At 43.5% G+C, this 20,476-nt stretch overlaps 2 non-coding genes across 2 annotated transcripts; both read right to left on the reverse strand.

Moving 5' to 3' along the window:
• Nucleotides 1–573: 573 nt before the first annotated feature.
• trnag-ucc (transfer RNA glycine (anticodon UCC)) lies at nt 574–645 on the reverse strand. The gene has a single exon. It is a non-coding gene; the product is annotated as a tRNA-Gly (tRNA).
• A 15,158-nt stretch (nt 646–15,803) lies between these two features.
• trnam-cau (transfer RNA methionine (anticodon CAU)) lies at nt 15,804–15,875 on the reverse strand. Its single transcript has one exon. It is a non-coding gene; the product is annotated as a tRNA-Met (tRNA).
• Nucleotides 15,876–20,476: the final 4,601 nt, after the last annotated feature.

The raw sequence follows: 20,476 nt of genomic DNA on the forward strand, positions 1-20,476 counted from the left end.
ATGCCTTTGATGAGCCCGATTTCAGCATCAAGCTTGCACGGTGAGCAAATGACTCCGGCCCGATTCACAAAGTTGCCGATAAGACCAATCTTACAGAGCGTGGGACTGTAAGAATCCCAACGCGTATATTGACCAGTGAAGGTCGGCTTGCGGTAAACCTGCTAGAGAATTGTCTGGAAGATTTCTCAACTAGTGTGTGATGGAAGGGGAGTTATTTTGACTGCTCCATTTCATAGGTGAATTTGAGCGCAGGTTGGAGCCCATAAAGACATGTAAGGAAATTGTTACATGCAGCTGCGGATTTAAATATAGCAAACGTATCATCCACATATCGGAAATATGCGAGAGGGAGGGGGTGAGGCGTCTTTCCACCCTGGGCCCGAATTTTACGATCGAAAAACGTGAGTGATGAAAACGTTAGATCTACTTTATTTCGTTAGTCCTTTATTTTCTTGTTGGAAATCTTGCCACACTTTCTGTTGTTCTTTGTCTCATTTTGGAAACCACAGAGATTACCTCCGCGGGCCCGGAATTGCGGTCTGACCACAGATAAGGCTGAAAATAAATCACTACTGCGATGGCCGGGAATCGAACCCGGGTCAACTGCTTGGAAGGCAGCTATGCTCACCACTATACCACCATCGCACACTTCTTCAAATTACAGTCAGCATTTATAATACCGCGAAACACACTATATCTTTGGCATCTTCTGTCTGATTGATAAACTGTTTTGCAATAATTCTCACCATGTTTATGTTGTTTCACACACATTTAAAATGTCCCCAAAGAAGTTACCTCATTGCACGTCTCGCGTGCAGCCAGCAGAGGGCACCAGTCCACAATAAATTGGCTCCTGCTGTTTCTGTGGACACATCGAGACAGGAAAAGGTCTGTTGCTGCCCGGGGAACGGGCCGTGAAACAGACAAAGATAGTGACCAACTACAACGGCCCCATGTAGATATCCACAAAGTACCGAACAATAAAAAAATGCAACTTATCCTGGTTGGGAAGATGAAGTTCACTCACTTTCTGATACTGCGTGTGAGTGTGGGATGCTGATGCTGAGTGTGGAACTCAGTCTGGATCTGTCAGTTTCTGGTGTTGAATGGGAATGTGGGAGTCACTCTCAACATCTGGGACTCTTTGCAACATATTCTGCATCTGTTTGTCTTTGGTGCTGAATGTGAGAATGGGTTTAATTCTGTCACTGTCAGGCTGTGGTAATCTGTGTGTGTGTGTTAGATACATTGAGTAACTCTGAGTCCTGATTTTGCCCACAACGTTGTCCGTCCCTAATTGCCCTTGCTAATAGAGCATTTAAATGGGCTGTGGCTCTGGGGTCTGGAGTCAAATGTCGGCCAGACCAGGTAAAGGACATTAGTGATGGGTGGATTTTGACGACAATCGACAATGGGTTTGTTAAAAGGAAAATACTGCGGATGCTGGAAATCCGAAATAAAAACAGAAAATGCTGGAAAAACTCAGCAGGTCTGTCAGCATCTGTGGAGAGAGAAACAGAGTTAATGTTTCGAGTCTGTATGACCCTTCTTCAGAGCTAAAGAGAGGTACAAATGTGATGACATTGATACTGTTTAAGGGGTGGAGCAGGTGAAGCTGGATAGAAGGTCAGCGATGGGTGGCGGCTAAGGAGAAATTGACAAAAATGGCCTGGACAAAAAGGCAAAGGGAGCGTTAATGGTGGTGATAAGGGCTAAAGGAGGTGCTGATAGTGGCGTAAAGCTAAGAAAGCAGAATGTGTTAATAGCAGAACAAGGGTAAACACTCTGTGAAAGAACCACATGGAACAAGTAACAGATGGCCCTTTTGGGGAAGGGGGCAGTGGTTGGGGAAAAAGGATGGATAAAGGGATAAAAAGGGAATAAAACAATGAATAAAAATGAGGATAAGTGGATAAAAAATAATTTAAAATAAAATGGGGATTGAAAGAGGGGTGAAGATAGAGGAGAGAGTTCCTGACCTGAAGTTGTTGAACTCAATGTTAAGTCCGGAAGGCTGTTAGGTGCCTAATCGGAAGATGAGGTTCTGTTCCTCCAGTTTGCGTTGGGCTTCACTGGAACTTTGCAGGTCAAGGACGGATATGTGGGCATGAGAGCAGGATGGTGTGTTCGAATGGCAGGCGACAGGAACATCTGGATCATGCTTGCAGACAGACTGAAGGTGTTTCACAAAACCGTCATCCAGTCTGCGTTTGGTCTCTCCAGTGTAGAGGAGGCCGCATTGGGAGCAGCGAATGCAGTAGACCAAATTGAAGGAGGTGCAAGTGAAGCCCTGCTACACCTGAAAGGAGTGTTTGGGCCCTTGGACGGTGAGGAGGGAAAGGGGCAGGTGTTGCAACTTCTACAATTACATGGGAAGGTGGCCATGGGAAGGGGATGAGTTGTTAGGAATGATGGAGCAGAAGACCAGGGTGTCCATGAGGGAACGGTCCCTACGGAATGCTGACGGGGGTGGAGGGGTGGTGAGGGGAAGATATGTTTGGTGGAGGCATCATGATGGAGTTGCTGGAAATGGCAGAGGATAATCCCATGAATGCGGAGGCTGGTGGGGTGAGAAGTGCGGACAAGGAGGGTCCTATCATAGTTCTGGGGGGGGAGGGGAAGGTATGAGGTCAGAAGCGGGGGGAGTTGGGTCAGACACGGTTGAGGGGCCCTGTCAATCACAGTGGGTGGGAAAGCTCGGTTATGGAAGAAGGAAGACATGTCAGAAGTGGTGTTTTAGAAGGTGCCGAGCCCAACATTCATTGAGGTGAGGGCGTAAGGGTATGAAACTGAGTACTTTGCTGAGTACAGAACATTCAGCATCAGAGAGGGGAAGGTCAGAGGGTACGGTGCATACACGGCAAGGGCTGGGATTAGAAGGCGGGATGGGGGTCAGAGGGATGGGAAGGGATGGAGGGTCCTGGATGGGCGTTGGTATCAATAGGTTGTTGGAGCTTGCGTTCCTTAACACCTGAAAGGAAAAGTTTCTTATTAAGGCGTCGGATGAGATGAAGAATAAAATGAAAGCGGGGACAAGGACAGCTTTGAGATAGGATGAGTCGATGCTGCTGGAGGGAAAGGTCGAGTGTGTTCATATGGCGGCACATGGCACTGGGTGTGGATCTCAGGATGTGGCAAGAACAGCAGCCCGAGGAATGTTTGAAGTCCTGAAGATACCTGTAATGCTGGGAGGATTCGAAACATGAGGGATGGAGCTTTAGTTGGAATCCATGTGGGGTAAGTCGGAGACGGAGACAGTCGCTGAGGAAGGAAACATGGCTGTGGAAGCGAGTTTTGGTAAACACCTTGTCAAACACCAGGAGGGATATGGAAAGCAATGAAGGTGAACAGGACGAAAGAGACAAATGGAAATCCTGTCGGACAGAAGAGTAGTCCTTCTTCAAGGTGGGCATTCCTGGAAGAGAAGTGGCAGTGAATTAAACACTAAGATAAAAGCAAAATACTGCTGATGCTGGAAATCTGAAATAAAAACAGAAAATGCTGGAAAAACTCAGCAGGCCTAACAGCATCTGTGGAGAGAGAAACAGAGTTAATATTTCTAGTCTGTATGACCCTTCTTCAGAGACTTATTGTCCATGACATCTTTGTCAATCTCTCGTTAGCCCCCACCTATCACTGACCTTCTTTCCAGCTTAACCTGCTCCGCCCCCTTAAACAGTATAAATTTCATCACATTTCTACCGCTCTTTAGCTCTGAAGAAGGGTCATACAGACTCAAAACGTTAACTCTGTTTCTTTCTCCACAGACAATGGTTTTGTGATCATCAACAGACTTTTGATTCCAAGCTTCACCATTGCCATGGTGGGATTCGAAGCCGGGTCCCTCTGGAATACTAGTCCAGTGACAATAACACTGTGCCACCACCTCCCCATCTGGCAGAGTGGCTCAGCAGAAGCGTGCTGGGCCCATAACCCAGAGCTCGATGGATTGAAACCATCTTCTGCTATTTGCATTTTCATTAATGACTGTGGGATTCATTCTGTTTCTATCAGGCTTTGATTCTGAACGTGTGCTCATGATTCCTCTGTGTCTGTAAGTCTGTGCTACTGTGTGAAAGTCTGATTCATTCTCTATTTCTACATCTCAGACTGTTTCAAATTCATTCTGTATCTACTGGTCAGTTATACTGTGTGAGATGTGGGATTCATTCTGCATTTGTCTGTCTCTGGTGCTGTCTGTGTATTGGTAACGTTTGTCCGTGCCCGGTAACGTATAGGGTTTGTCCAGTAGTTCACCATGTCCAGTTTTGTGAGTAAATGTGGGGTTTATTTTATTGTTCTCAATCTTTGATGTTGCTTATGACTCTGGGATTAATTCTGGATCTGTACTCAATAGTTATCTCAGGCATGGTGTTGTAAATGATTCACATCTTAATACCTGTCAGGAAGGAAACCTCTCATCCCAATCCTCACCCAATTTGGCTTATCTGTGATCTTAGAACCAATCACAATCATCAGGTTAACCCTGAACTGCAGTCTACAATGTGAAATAAATGGTTTTGCCAACCACTCTTGAGATACCTATTAAATACAGATATGGAAGTAAAGTACCCTCACATACAGCTCCCGAGTCACATAGATAGAGTACGAATCCCACTTACATACACAGTTCCAGTAACCGAGTGATTTACAATTAATCCCACAGTAACTCTCTGTCCCAGATGTAGACATATATTAAAATACATTACTCCAAATTCCCATTCAGTACCAGATTTTGACAAATACAGAATGAACCCTGCACGCACATACAGACACACACAAAGATAGTGACTGATACAGGATGTGACACAAATTCACATGCGGTACCAGGGAATAACAGTTAAATATTAAATCCCGCCATCAATTCCAGTACCGGAAAACAATGCACACAAAATGAATTTTACTGACATTCATTAACAGAGATTGTAAGATACAGAATGAATCCCATAGTACTGTTCAGTTCCAGATACTGACAGATGCAAAATTAATTGCAACTACTCACACTGAAAAACACAATTAGTTCCACATTGACATGGAATATAAAACACTGGCAGATGTTGAATGAATCTCAAGCTGACAGTCAGTACCAGATACTGATGAAATAAAAATCACTCACTCTTGTTCAGAGTGGGAGACTAAAAGATAAATAAAAGGATATTCACACTCAGATAGAGTACCAGAGACTGACTTGCAGAACCCGAACCACTCATACATCATACCAAAGACTGAAATACACCAAATAAATCACTCACTAAGGGGAAATATCATAGCAAACAAAATAAGGTCAGAGGCCTGACCTTCTGCCTAACTAGATTTTCCTGCCTACACCCCATATCCATTGATTCACTGAATAACCTGTCTGCTTCATCCTTAAATATATTTATGGATGAAGCATCCATATTTCACTAGGACAGAGAAGTATTAATATTCACATGCTGAGAGTGCGGAATTTCTCCAAATTTGAGTCCAAAATGATCAACCCCTTATGCTGACATGGTGCCCACATGTTCTAGATTCAGGGGCATCGATAATGGAAAGTAGGGAAATGCTGGATGAATTAAACAGGTATTTTGCTTCATTCTTCACTGTGGAGGACACAAGTAACATCCCAGAAATAGCTGTAAATCAGGAGTTGGAAGGGAGGGAGGAACGTGGGGAAAATTCCAATCACCAGGGAAGTGGTATTGAGCAAATAGTTGGGGCTGGGGGCTGACAAATCCCCAGGTCCAGATGTGCTTCACCCTAAGGTCTAGAAAGGAGTGGTTAGTGAGATTGTTGATGCACTGGTTTTAATTTCCCAAACTTCCTTAGATTCAGGGAAGGTTCCATTAGATTTGAAAATAGCAAACATAACTCCTTCATTCAAAAAGGGAGGGAAACAGAAAGCTGAAAACTATAGGCCAGTTAGCCTAACATCTGTCACAGGGAACATTTTAGAAGCTATTAAGGAAGTTATAGCAGGGCACTTAGAAAAATTCAAGGGTCAACATGGCTTTGTGAAAGGGAAATCATGTCTAACCAATTTATTGGAGTTCTTTGAAGGAGTCACATGTGCTGTGGATGAAGGGGAACCAGTCCATGTACTGTACTTAGATTTCAAGAAGGTATTTGATGAAGTGCCACATCAAAGGTTATTGCATTAAATAAAAGCTCATGGTGAAGGGGGTAACATATTGGCATGGATAGAAGATTGGCTAGCTAACAGGGTGCAGAGAGTTGGCATAAATGGGTCTTTTTATGGTTGGCAGGATATGATGAGTGGTGTGTCACAGGGATCAGTGCTGGGACCCCAGCTTTTTACAATTTATATAAATGACCTGGATGAAGGGACCGGAGGAATGTTTGCTAAATTTGCTGATGAGACAAAGTTGGTCGAAAAGTAAATTGTGAAGAGGACATAAGGAGGCTACAAAGTGACATCGATAGATTTCGTGAGTGGGCAAAGATCTGGCAAATGGAGTATAAGGTCGGCAAATGTGAAATCTTTCCTTTTGGCAAGGAAGAATAAAAAATAAGCTTATTATCTAAATGGTGAGAGATTGCAGAGCTCTGAGATTCAGAGGGGTCTGGGTGTCCTGGTGCATGAATCACAAAAGGTGAGTCTGCAGGTGGAGCAGGTAATTAGGAAAGCTAATACAATGTTATCATTTATTGTGAGGGAAATTGATTACAAAAGTAGGGAGGCTGTGCCTGAGTTGTATACGGCATTGCTGAGACCTCTTCAGAAGTATTGTATACAGTACTGGTCTCCTTATTTAAAGAGAAATGTACATATGTTAGAAGCAGTTCAGAGAGGGTTTACTAGACTAATACCAGGAAAGAATGGATGTTGGGGGCGTTGTTATGAGGAAAGGCAGGACAGGTTAGGCTTCTATCCACTGGAACTTAGAATAGAAAGAGGTGATTCAATTGAAACCTTTAAGGTCCTGAGGGGTATTGACAGGGTGGATGTGGAGAGGATGTTTCCTCTTGTGGGAAAATCTAGAACTACGGGCCACAGTTTAAAAATAAAGGGTCACTCATTTAAGACAGATATGAGGAGAATGTTTTCTCTCAGAGGGTTGAGAAGCTTTGGAACTGTCTTCCTCAAACGGCAGTGAAAGCAGGGTCTTTGAATATTTTTAAGACAGAGCTGGATAGTTTCTTGATTAACAAGGGGGTGAATGGTTATCGGGGAAGGCAGGAATGTGGGGTTGAGGTTACATTCAGATCAGCCATGAGCTTACTGAATGGCGGAGCAGGCTCGAGGGGCCGGGTGGCCGACTCCTGCTCCGAATTCATATGTATGTCCGTATTCCATAACCAGGACAGACAACCTCTCAGTGTCTAACCTGTCAAGCTCCATTGTAATCCTGCACGCGTGGATGAGATCACTTCTACTTCCAATAACCAGAGAATATGAAAACAATTTACGCTGCTTCTCATCATTGGACAAACGTCTCATCACAGCGACCAATTATTTTATGACCTCCAATGTAAATATATCCTTCCTTAGATTAGGAGACAAAAAACAGTGCCAAATGCTGCATGTGTGGTCTCAGCAAAGCCGTATGGAAGTGTAGTAATTCTTCCTTACTGTTGTTCTCCAATCCCCTTGTCATAAAGTCTAACATGCTAGCTGCCTTCCACATTGATTTCTGGATGCTATCTTCCCATGATCCATATACAAGTTCACTCAAATCTCTCTGAACATCAGGGTTACAATTTCACCTGAAGAACAACAGACTGTCAGACACAGAAATAATACAATGCTCACAGGCAGTAATGGAGACTGACAGTTTGAGAATGTTTCTCATATTGACAGTGTCACAGATTGGCAGATACAAAATGTATGAAATATTACCAAAGAGTGCCAGGACTAACAGTTGGAAAATGACTGCCAGACTCACACAGATCACGTTTCAGAGTGAAACAAATTCAATGTCATGCTGACATAGGCCAGGAGAGACGAGAAACTGATGTACAGAATTAATGTAATACTGACACAGGACTGGCGAGTGATAATTAAATAACCAATCACACACTCAGGTAAAGCACCAGAGATGGACAAACCCAGTAAAGCCAGAGGGATAAACCCAGTAACTACAGAGCAGTTAGTCTCATGCTGGTGGTGGGGAACGGTTTAGAGAATTCAATAGATTATTGAATCCAGGAGAAAATTCATTGTCAGTTGCTAGAACATGGGTTGCTAAATGACAACAAGTACAGATTGGTTAACAGAAAATTATGACTGAAATACATAATGAAGTTATTTGATGAAGTTTCAGACAACATTGACCAGGGGAGTGAGGTTGATGAAGTGTGTCCAGACTTGCAAAAGGGTTTGCAAAAATCCCACATCATAGATTTGTTGGTAAAATTCAAGCAGATGGGAATACAGGGGCAGTGGCAGCATGGTTACAGAATTGAATAAGGGGAAGAAAGGATAATGTGGTGGCGAGCGGTGTGTTTTTCAGGGTGGAGGGATACATACACAACTGATTCTCTGTCACGTCAGGCTGCTGTTCTATTCCCATTCCCAGAGCTTGTTTACATTTTAATGACTTCCAGGCTATATCCAAGTTTGCTGATGACACTAGGTTAGGTGACATGGTTAGTAGTGTACGTGGGAGCAGCAAGTTTCAAAGCATCACTGACAGATTCAGTGAGTGAAAAAAACCGTGGCCGATGGTGGTCAACATGATATCATCCATCTTGGAGCAAAGATCAGAGAATTTCCTAAACATCAGAAACATGGGACTGTGGAGGAGCCCAGAGTGAGGGCGAGAGCTGAGTGAGGCTGGAGGGTGGATAAAGAGCAGCGGCAGAGCAGCTCGAGAGCAGCAGTGAGAGAGAGAGGAGGGAAGAGTGACGGGGGGGAATAAAGAGCTGTGAGGGAGGGGTTGGAGCAAACCAGCCATGGTTAAAGTAAATAGACAGAGCATGATAAATAGGAGCTGGAAAATTAAACATTACAATCAGGGTAAGTATAACAAGAAGTGTAATTATAATAAGAGTATTAGTGCAGAGCAGGTCAAGAGGCATTTAATAAAATTAATAATTTAAACAAGGTAGTAATTAGATTCCAAAAGAGGGAATAGAGGTTTGTTTTCGATCATGGATGGGCAGCTGAGACCTGTTGTTGGCAGTTCCTGCCCCATGTAGGAGCCTCAGGACACCTCATGTGTCTTGGGGGCCACATGTGCAGGAAGTGTCTCCAGCTGCTTGACAATGATGAAAACGTGGTTTAAAAATGGTGAGGACTGGTACTTAATATTCATTGATACAAACTGTGCAGAAAATATAGAGAAGGGAAAAAAGGAAGTGGGTTAGCGGGACTGATTAAGGAAATCACTGTAATATTGGGAAGAGACAATGTCCTTGACCGGAAATGGGCAGAATTCATTTGTTCGAGCTGAGAAATAGTCTGGGGACGATCAGACTCATGGGGATATTAAATCAGCCTCCAAATAGTGAGAGAGAGATAGAGGAGCAAATCTGCAGGGAAATCACAGAGGTGTCTAAGAACATAGGAAGATATGAATTAGGAGCAGGAGGAGGCCACTCGGCCCCACGAGCCTGCTCCACTATTCAATGAGATCATGGCTGATCTGATTGTAACCTCAACTCCACATTCGTACCTACCCGTGATAAGATTTCACCTCCCCCCCACACCCTTGCCTATCGAGAACCTAGCAACCTCTGGCTTAAAAATATTCAAAGACTCTGCTTCCAGCACCATTGAGGACAAGAGTCCAAAAGACTCAAGACCCTGTCAGAGAAAAAAAATTCTCATCTGTCTTAAATGGGCAACCCCTTATTTTTAAACAGCGACAAGAGCTGTAGAGTGGTGATATCCAGGGGCTTCTGAAATGTGTTCAGGAGACCTTCCTCCACCAGTAGTGGGGTGGTGGGGGGGGGGTATAAAAGTAGGAAAGTCTTGCTCCAGCTACACAGCATTGGAGAGACTACACCGAGAGTCCTGTGTTATGTTGGAGTCTCCTTATTTAAAGGGGGATATAATTGCATAGGGGGCAATTCACAGAGGTGCTAGAGTGACTCCTGAGATGAAGGAGTTGTCTTATGAGGAATGTTTAAGCAGGTTGGGCTGATCTGCATAGGAGATTCGAAGAATGAAAGGTGATCTCATTGAAACATATAAGACTCTGAGGGGGTTTAACAGGGTAGATGTTGAGAGGAGTGTTTCCATTTGTGGGGAAAATAGAACCAGGGGGCACAGTTTAAAAATAAACATCTCCCATTTAAGACGAAGGTGAGAAGGAATTTCTTCTCTCAGAGTGTCCTTAATCTTTGTAATTCTCCACCTCAGAGAGCAGTGGAGGCTGGGTCATTGTATATATTCACGCTGAGTTAGACAGATTTTTCATCAGCAGAAGAGTCAAGGGTTATAGGGCAGGTGGGAGAGTGGGTTTGAGGCCACAATCAGATCAGCCATGGTCTTATTGAATGGTGAAGCTGGCCCGATGGGCTGAATGGCCTCCTCCTGCTTCTCTTTCTTATATTTTTAATTTGTCAGTGTGGGATTGACCCTCTGTTTGTCACTCTCTTTTACTGTATTTCAGTGTGGAATTAATTCAGTCTGATCTGCATGTGAGTGTGGAGTTGATTCTCTGTCCATCGCTCACTGAATGTGAGTGTGTAATTTAAATCTCTGTCAGTCTCTTTTACGGTTATGAGAGTGGAACTAACTCTCAAACAGCCTGTGATACTGTCTATTAGTGTGGAATTCACTCTTTGTCAGCCTCTTGCTATATGAGAATATGGAATTAACTCCTTATGTCAGTCTCTGTTACTGTTAGTGTGGAATTAATTCTCTATCGGTCAGTTTCGGTTACTGTGAATGTGGAATTCTCTTTCCCAGTCTCTGTTGTGACATCTGAGAGTGGAATTTAGGACCTGTCAATTTCCATTAACATTTCAGTGAGGAATTAACTTACAACAACAGAGACTGAGTGAAAGTAAGAGAGTTAGTTTCACACTCTCATATTAGTCTGCCCGTGTTACTGTATGTGAGTGAGGAATAAACAAACAATCTGTCAGCCTCTGTTACTGAGTGTGTGGAAATAACTCTCAATCAGTCAATCTCTGTAATTGTGAGTGTGAATTCACAGAATTGTTACGCTACAGAAGGAGGCCATTTGGCCCATCGTGTCTGCACTGGCTCTCTGAGCATTTTAACTTAGTGCCAATCTCCTGCCTTTTTCCCATAATCCTGCACATTGTTTCTATTCAAATAATCATCCAATGCCCTCTTGAATGACTTAGTTGAACCTGCCCCCACCACACTTCCAGGCAGTGCATTCCAAAACCTAACTACTCGTTGTGTGAAAAAGTTTTTTCTCACTTCGCATTTGCTTCTTTTGCAAAACACTTTAAAACCATGCGCTCTGGTTCTCGATCCGTTTATGAACGGGAAGTTTCTCTCTATCTACTCGATCCACACACCTCATGATTTTGAAAACTTCTATCAAATCTCCTCTTAGCTTTCACCTCTCCAAGAAAAACAGTCCCAACTTCTCCAATCATTCCTCATAACTGAAGTGTCTCATCCCTGGAATCATTCTCATAAACCTCTTCTGCACTCTCTCCAATGCATTCAGATCCTTCCTATTGTGTTAAGCTTAACTTTCAATCTCTGTCACGTGTGCAAGCGCGGATTTAACTATCTATCCAATCATGTCGGTTACTGTACGTGAGTGTGAAATTAACTCTGTATGATAATCTGTTACTGTAGGCGAATATAGAATTAATTCCATCAGTTTCTGTCACTGTATCAGAACGTGGAATTAATTCTGTATCTGTCAGTCTCGGTTACTGTATCGGGCCATGGAAAGAACTCCTTTCAGGCTCCGCTACTTCGAGAAACTTAATTCCACACTCATCATCTGCCAATCTGTGTTACTGTATATGAGTGAGATGTTATCTCTCAGTCTCTTTTACGTGAGTGAAGAATTAAATCTCCATCATTAAGTCTCTGGCATTGTCTGTGGGTGTGGAATTCATACCTTCCCTATCAACCTCTGTTACTGTACAAGAATGCAGAATTAATTCTGTACCTGTCAGTATCAATTATGCTGTGAGTGTGGTATTCACTCTCTGCTAGTCTCAGGTACTGTGAGTAAGTGTGAAGTTAAATTTCTGACAGTCTTGGTTGCTGTGCATGATTGTGGAATTGACTTCCTGTCAATGTCTGTTACTGGAACTGAGTGTGAAATTAACTCTCTGTTAGAGTCTGTTACAGTAAGTGAGTCTGAATAAAAAGTCTAATAATTTGCATTACTGAATGTATGTGAAATTAATTTTATGTCTGTCTCTGTTACTGCGAGTGTGGCAGAGCAGACAGGAAGACTTTTTATCCCATTGATGGAAAGGTGGAGGGACAATGGGCACAGATTTAAGGTAACTGGTAAAATAAGCAACAGCAACATGAGGAAAAACCTTGTCATGCAGTGAGTGGATAGGAGAAGTGCCTGAGAATGTAGTAGAGGCAGGTTAAATCAAGGAATTCAAGAGAGAATTGGATTATTATCCAAAAAGGAAAAATGTGCAGGGCTACGTAGAAAAGGCGGTGAAGTGGCAAGAGGTGATTTGCTCCTTCAGAAGGTCAGCATAGGCATAATGGGTAGAATGGCCTCTGTCTGTGCTGTAATTATTCTATGATTCGATGAATTAACTCTCCGTCAATCTCTCTTACAATATATGAGTGTGGGTGGAATTAACACCATCTGTCACTCTCTACTGTTACATGTGAATGTGAAATATACTTCCTGTCAGTCTCTGTTACTGTCCAAGAAACAGTAAATGACCTTTTATCAGAAATGCTTGGGCCCTACTGTTCTCAAAAGTGCTCGCGGTTAAACCCACCGCCTTCTCCTCTTTCTACTCTCCAGTTCTAAATCAGCCAACAAGAACATACCTTCAGAGTAAGCGAGGAATGGCTTCCATATCCAACATCCATTCTGATTCAAAAGTGTTCTTCATTTGTCAGTTTGAGTTTCTGACCTTGGTTTTGTGAGCAACACCTGCAATAATTCACTGACAACATCATGTGGATAGTGCCAATCTGAAATAAAGAGAGAAAATGCTGGAAATACACAGCACATCAGACAGCAAATGTGGAGAAAGAAAAGGAGTTCACATTTCAGGTCACTGTCAATCAACCTGCAATAAAACACTAACATCTGCCCATGGTGACTGCAGTTCCCACAATTCCCTGCATCCCAGAAACGGCTCTATCAAATGCACTGACTTCCCCGGTATTGAGAGTGTGCATGCTCCCCAGGGCCGGCCCCGGGTCATTCTGAGGTCGAACTTATCGGCCCATTTCACCAGTATGCTCATGTTCTTTTGAAGTTTAACACTATCCTCCTCACAGTTCACAATACCTCCAAGTTTCATGTCATCTGCAACTTTTGAAATGGTGCCCCATACACCAAGGAGTAGGTCAACAATATATATCAGGAAGAGCAGGGTCCTCACACCGACCCCTGGGTATTCCGCTATAAACTTTCCTCCAGTCTGAAAAACAACCATTCACCACTACCCTCTGTTTCCTGTCACTCAGCCAATTCCATATCCATGTTGCTCTGTCCCTTTTACTCCATGAGCTGTAACTTTGTTGACAAGTCTGTTGTGTGAGACTTTATCAAATGCCTTTTGGAAATCCATGTAAACCACATGAACAGCATCACCCTCCCCAACCCTCTCTGTTACCGCATCAAAGACTCGGTGCAAACGGGAGAAGAAACCGGGAAGCGGCGGCTGGGATGATGCACATCGGCTTCATTGTGACGTCCGCGGGACCCAGCGGTTTTGATTCGGGCTCAGAGAGCAGCTGAGACTCGGTATTACTGAAGCAGCGCTCGACCCAGGCTCAGCTTCCTGGAGCTGTACCGCGCATGCTCGGCGTAGACAGGATTTCCGGTGGAAATGGGTGCGCCTGCGTAGTGCGTCCATTCTGCTCGAGATCGGCCGTTTTATATCCCCCAGAGCATTCTGGGAAGCCTTTACCGCCATTTCGTTTTTATCAGCGACACGGGAAGAAACGTTTGTGTTAATGGTTTCTGTGCCAGCTCTATAGCAACAAATCAGTTCCACTCCCCTTCTCCTTTACAATAGCCTTAAAATATTTTCACTTCGGTATTTACCCGTTTCACTTTTGAAAGTTTATTTTGATTAGACTTGCAACACCATTTCGGGCAGAGGGTTTAAGACCGCAACAACTCTCTGCCTTACAAAGAAATGACAAGGGATGATCCATTCAATGTGGGAGATGGTGGGGAGGATGGTCAGGACAAGGGAAGCCTATCGGTGTTCTGGGAGAGAGGGAAGTGATGAGAGCAGAGCTCACGAAATGGAACAGAAATGCTTGAGGGCCCTGTCAATCACAGAGAGGAGAGATAACCAGTTGAGAAAAAAGGAAGGTAAATTAGCAGGGTTGGTATGGAATATTACCTGTCCTCAACAAAACACTCATTCCAGCTGAAACAGTGATTTATGTGTACTTTCTTCAATTTAGCACCCCGCATTCACTGCTCACAATGGTGGTCTGATCTATGTTAGGCAGTTTCAGTGATTGATTTGATTAACATCTGCTCGGTGAGCAACTACGACTCTAAGTTGCCAATCGGCTGTGATTTTAAGTTTCCGTCTTGTCCTCACACTGACCATTCTGTCCTCGGCATCCTGCAGTTTTCTAATGAATCTCAAAGGAAGCTCGAGGAACCTTTCTCATCTTTAAATTGAGCACTTTAAAACCTTCCAGACTCAACACTGAGTACAAAAATTTGGGAATGTAATCTCGATCCACAATGTGTATCTTATCCATTGGATATTTTGGCTGAATTCACATTTTTCTCTTGTTTTTTGCATTTGGCTGCCAGCTGTTCATCATCCCATCATTCACACCTCCTTTAGACACATCTTTGGTTTTGTTACTTGCCCATTTACCTTAACCTTGCACCATCAACTCTTTTGTCATTTAACCTCTCCTGCCGTCCACTCTGATTTGGAAACCACAAGAGAAATATGTTGTATTAGATTTTGTAACAAGTAAAGAGAGATAATTAATTCATATTCTGACAGTAAATGAGCATCTGGCAATGAGTGACCACAATATGTTAGAGGCAAAGAAAGGTCACAGAAATGTTACAATTTTCACCTTAAGTAAGGTCGGTAAGGGCAGAATAAGCAGGAAGCTGAACACATTAAATTCCAAACAGCTACTAACAGGATAAATGAAACAATCAGAGGCTCTCAAAGGTGTTTTCTGCACAAAAGGTATCTGATGCAAGGCCCAGGAAGGAAACTTCACTATCCCAGTTTTAAACTAGTAATTAAGCTTGAACGCTGATATCTACCCAAATATTGATTAACTACCTTTGACATGATTCTGTCTTCACTATGATGATTCTGTCGTCCTCGATGGTACATGTCGCAGTGAATTAAACTGTTGTCCAAATTAGAATGATGAATGACTGCAGGTTGTCATATAGGTCGGACAGACTGCATGTAATAAATATCAATTTCGCTATAATTTTCCACCTCAGAAGTTTCCTATTCAGGTAAAAATGGAGTGATAGTGAACGAGAGAAGAACATTCAGAATGTGCCAGTTCTTTGCGATAAATGAGCTGGTCTCGGCTGGTGTGTGTTTGTAGCAATTGCCGCTAGTATCCTTGTGTGAATAAAAGCAATTTGAGATATTTGTTGCAGACTGAAGCGTTTACAGGAAGCGAGGTGCCATCCTACAAATCAGATAAGTTTGTGGGTAGCAGCAAAAGTTTGTTTTAGTGGGTATTTAAATAGCAGAGGATGGTTTCGATCCATCGACCTCTGGGTTATGGGCCCAGCACGCTTCCGCTGCGCCACTCTGCTGCCTATTATCACCAGTTGATGAATATTACTTTTGTGTATTAGGGAGCTAAATAGTCACTTGAACGTGTTGGGAGGATCACCTTGGCTGCACAATTCTACCGCGTAACACCAGAAACAGACAAAGTAACACGCACAGAAAGGCAGCTAGAGACTGTCAGGATACACAAGATGACAGAGAAAGATGCCGAGCAAATTAGCAAGACACTGAGGTGGAGAAACGAATCATTTCTGTAAACTGTTCCCAGCTGCACAGGGATGTCCCCTGTTTGTAATAATGACTCCTGTTGTGTAACTGTGCATCCTGCTATGTAACTGTGCACCCTGTTGTGTAACTGTGCATCCTGCTATGTAATTGTGCCCTCTGTTGTGTAGCTGTACTCTCTGTTGTGTTACTCCGCCATCTATTGTGTAACTGCGTCCTATGTTGTTTCACTGTGCTCTCTGTTGTGTAATTGTGTTATTTGTCGTGTAACTATGCTCTCTGCTGAGTTACTGTGCTTTCTGTTGAGCAGCTGTGCCACCTGTTTAATTGTGCCCTCTGTTGTCGAACTGTGCCCTTTGTTGTTTAACTGTGCTCTCTGTTGTGGAACTGTGCCCTCTGATGTGTAACTGTATTCCCGATTATGTAATTGTGTACTCTGTTGTATAACTGTGCCCTTTGTTGTCTAACTCTGCTCCCTGTTGTGTAACAATGCTCTCCGTTGTGTGACTGTGCCCTCTGTTGTGTAACTGTGCTCTCTATTGTATAAATGTGCTTTCTGCTGTTGAGAGATCTTCAACGTTGTGTAACGCGCTTCCCTGTCGTGCAAACGTGTTCCCAACTGCATTAAAATGTTCTCTGTTGTTTCAAAGTGCTCCCTGTTCTGAAACGATATTCTCTGTTGCTCAGTGAGGGTGTTTTCTATTGGACAATTATTTTCTTTCAGGGGCCTTAATTTTCCCTGTCATGTTAATGTGCTCCATGTCATGTTCAGATGTTCCCTCTTCTTGTTTGAAAGTCTGGTTAATTCGCAACTGGACTACAGTCGTCAATTCTAAGCTGTAACTGTTACCTTCTAGTGATGAATGTGATTGTGTGATACATCCTGAGAACTCTGTTATTGGACTTGAGCGAGATTTGTTCTGTATGTGTCAATCACAGATAGTGTTTGTGAGTGTAGGATTCATTCTGCATCTCAGTCTCTGGAACAATTTGTGAGAGCAGGGTTCCTTCTTTATGGGTCAATGCCTGGAACTATATGTGAGGGTGAGATTAATTCTATATCAGACAGTGGTACTGAATGTGAATGTGGGAATCATTGTGTGTCTATGAGACCCCATTACTGCCAGGGGAAGTGGGATTAATTCTGTATCTGAATGTCTCCGTTATTCTTACTATTATTCAGACCTTCGGGATAGAGGGTGATTTGCTTCCACTCTCTCTCTCTCTCTCTCTCTCTCCCTCTCTGTACAGAGTCAGTATCTGAGTGCACGACAGTGCTGCAGCACCCAGCTACTGCAGACCAAGGACTTGGATCATTTTACGACAATTTCCTGCCAACCAGAAACAATCCACTGCTCCATGGATGGGACTGAGTGACAGGGCAGGGAGTTCTGTACAGTTAATATTACAACTTCCCACTCTCGGAATCCACTTATGTTTTTATTTGTTCACGGGCTGTAGGAGTCGCTGACAAGGCCAGAATCTGTTGCCTCGCTCTAATTACCCTTCAGATCAGGCCCTGCTTGAGTTGCTGCTTTTAATTTTCTGTTTTTTCGTATTGACTATTAACTGAAACAAATGCGTTGGTCTATCTTGTATTTGCTACACCACTTCTCTTTGAATTATTATAAATACCTTTTACTTCCGACAGGCAAAAGTTTGATAGCAGCTGAATCGAAATAGTGATTCGGTGACAAAAGGAGAAGTGCAGCCAGCTCCTTCTCACACAGTAAGTACAGTATCACTCACAGAGAGCAGAGACACCAGTTCCACAAGCACCAACAGCACAGTAAGATAAGAGCAAAATAGTGCAGATGCTGGAAATCTGAAAGAAAAATAGAAAATGCTGGAAAAACTCAGCAGGTCTAACCGCATCTATGGAGAGAAAGACAGAGTTAACGTTTATGAGTCATACAGACATGAAAGGTAAACTCTGTCTTTCTCTCCACAGATGCTGTTAGACCTCCTGATTTTTCCAGCATTTTCTGTTTTTGTTAGCACTAAGATAGTCCGGCAGTGAGCCCAAGTCTCCGGAATGTATATTCGTTCAAAAGGAGCAGGAGAGTGCGTGAACCAGATGGGTTTTTATCAACGTGACTTTCAAGATATTTTATAATTATATGTCACCAGCAGTTGTGGTGGGATTTGATCCCTCGCCTCCATAACATTATCCTGAGGGGGTCCTGATGTTTCTTGACACGGTAGGTGTGGAGAGGATGGTTCTTCTTGGAGGAGAATCTAGAACTCGTCGTCACTGTTTAAAAGTAAGGGGTCGTCCATTTAAGACAGAGATGAGGAGATTTTTTTTTTCTCACTGAAGGTCTTGAGTCTTTGGAACTCTCTTCCTCAAAAGAGGGTGTAAGCGGATTCTCTGAATACTTTTAAAGCAGCGGTAGACTCTTGAAAGCAATCGGGTGAGAGGTTATCGAGGGTAGGCAGGAATGTGGAGTTGAGGTTACAATCAGATCAACCATGACCTTACTGAATGGTAGAGCAAACTCGAGGGGCCGAGTGGCCTATTCCTGCTCTTTATTCCTTCTGTTCTTATGTTCATTAACCTAACCTGGAACTCTAGATTCCCGCTACGCCACCATCTCCACTAATAAAACTGCCACCGAAACCAAACAGCCGCCGTTTAAAAAGTGCCCGTCCTATTTCTCAACTTGTGCCTGCAATAGCTGCTCTTTGTCTGACTCCCCACATCCTGACTGTCCGGCTCTGTTCCCACTCCTCACTGTCCAATATCAACAAACCTGGGGAGCGGGAACTCAACCAGGAATATTCACTGCTGCTTTGTGGAGAGAAAGCAGCAATGATTTTCAATAACAGCTTCTTGCCATTTTGTCTCCCTCCTCCCAGGTGGCTGCTGTTTGTTCCATTCCCCCAGGACCGGGGTCTCTCCATTGGCGGCTCTTCCTGTCCCAGGTGGAGCTGGGGGGAGAGCAGCGCGCATGCGCTCTTCCGCTCCCAACCATTGAGCTCTGGTGGGTCGGAATGACGCATCCGCAGAATTATACAACATTCCGTGAACAATTTTGCTTTGAAGCTGTTAGGGGGAAGAAAGTAAATGAGAATTTATGGTAAGGGAGATTTCATTATAAGGGAATGAATTACTTAAATTAGAATCTATAGGCAGGCCAGCGCAAATCAGTAAATCAATAATTAAACAGTAAAACCAGATGAACCTTATACACTCTCAAACTTTGTACACCCTCAGGGTTTGCAATCACCAGCAAGGTCCTGGGAGTTAACCTGGAGTCAGAGGATGGCAATAACTTAGACTAAGTGTGTTCTTCAACCGATAGGGGAAGGACAGGTGGTCCCAGCTTATATAGGAAGACAGGTCTCTGCCTGGGTGAAAGTAGGGTCACCTTTGTACCAGAGACCTGTCTGTTTAATGTAAACCTACATGTTGACAAGATCGGAATCTGGAGGATGTTCTTGTACGTGGCCAATAATGTTTAAAAATGGTGAACACTTGTAGTTTAGCAGAGTACAGTCTCAAGCTGCATTGAGATGGTGCCCTCAATCTCGGTTGCTTCAAGGAGAGCAGCTTCGGATTCCACAAACAAATCTTGCAGCTGTAATCCCTCATGCTTGGAACTATTCTAGTAAACCTACTTTGCACCCTCTCAAAGACTCTCACATCCTTCCAAAAATGTGGTGACTAGAAATGGACACAATACTCTAGTTGCAGCCTAACCAGAGCTTTATAAATGTTAAACATAACGTTCCTGCTTGTATGCTCAGTAACTCGGTTGATGAAACCATAGATCCCATCTGCTTTCCTAACTACTCCCTCAAAATCTCCTGTCACCTTCAAAGATATAAAGACTCTTGGTCCCTCTCACTTGCACAATTTTTAGAACTGGACCATTATCTTCATACTGCTTAATTTCTGTTAAAATACAGCATTATACCTGCGTGTGTGATTAATAATGTGTCTCTGTTACAATATCATTAAGATCTGAGACTGCAGCTTCTGCCTCTCCATGAGAATCTTTCTGGATAACACCAGAATTTACAAGGATTTCTGCAACTGTCTGTGTCTCACCGCCCTCACTCACTCTGCCTCTGTCTATCCTTCCACCCCCTCTCTCTTGAACTCCACATGAAGGTGCGATGCTGTTGTTTAGTGGCTGAGTGCGCACAGTCTATCTTCAAATCACAGAATCACAGTGCAGAAGAGACCCTTCGGCCCATAGAGTCTGCACCGACACGTCAGAAACACCTGACCTACCTACCTAATCCCATTTACCAGCACTTGGCCAATATCCTTGAATGTTATGACGTGCCAAGTGCTCATCCAGGTACTTTTAAAGGATGTGAGGTAACCCGCCTCCACTGCCCTCCCAGGCAGTGCATTCCAGACCGTCACCACCCACTGGGTAAAAAAAGA

Source organism: Cetorhinus maximus, chromosome 31, assembly GCF_964194155.1.
Source record: "Cetorhinus maximus chromosome 31, sCetMax3.hap1.1, whole genome shotgun sequence".
Lineage (NCBI taxonomy): Eukaryota > Metazoa > Chordata > Chondrichthyes > Lamniformes > Cetorhinidae > Cetorhinus > Cetorhinus maximus.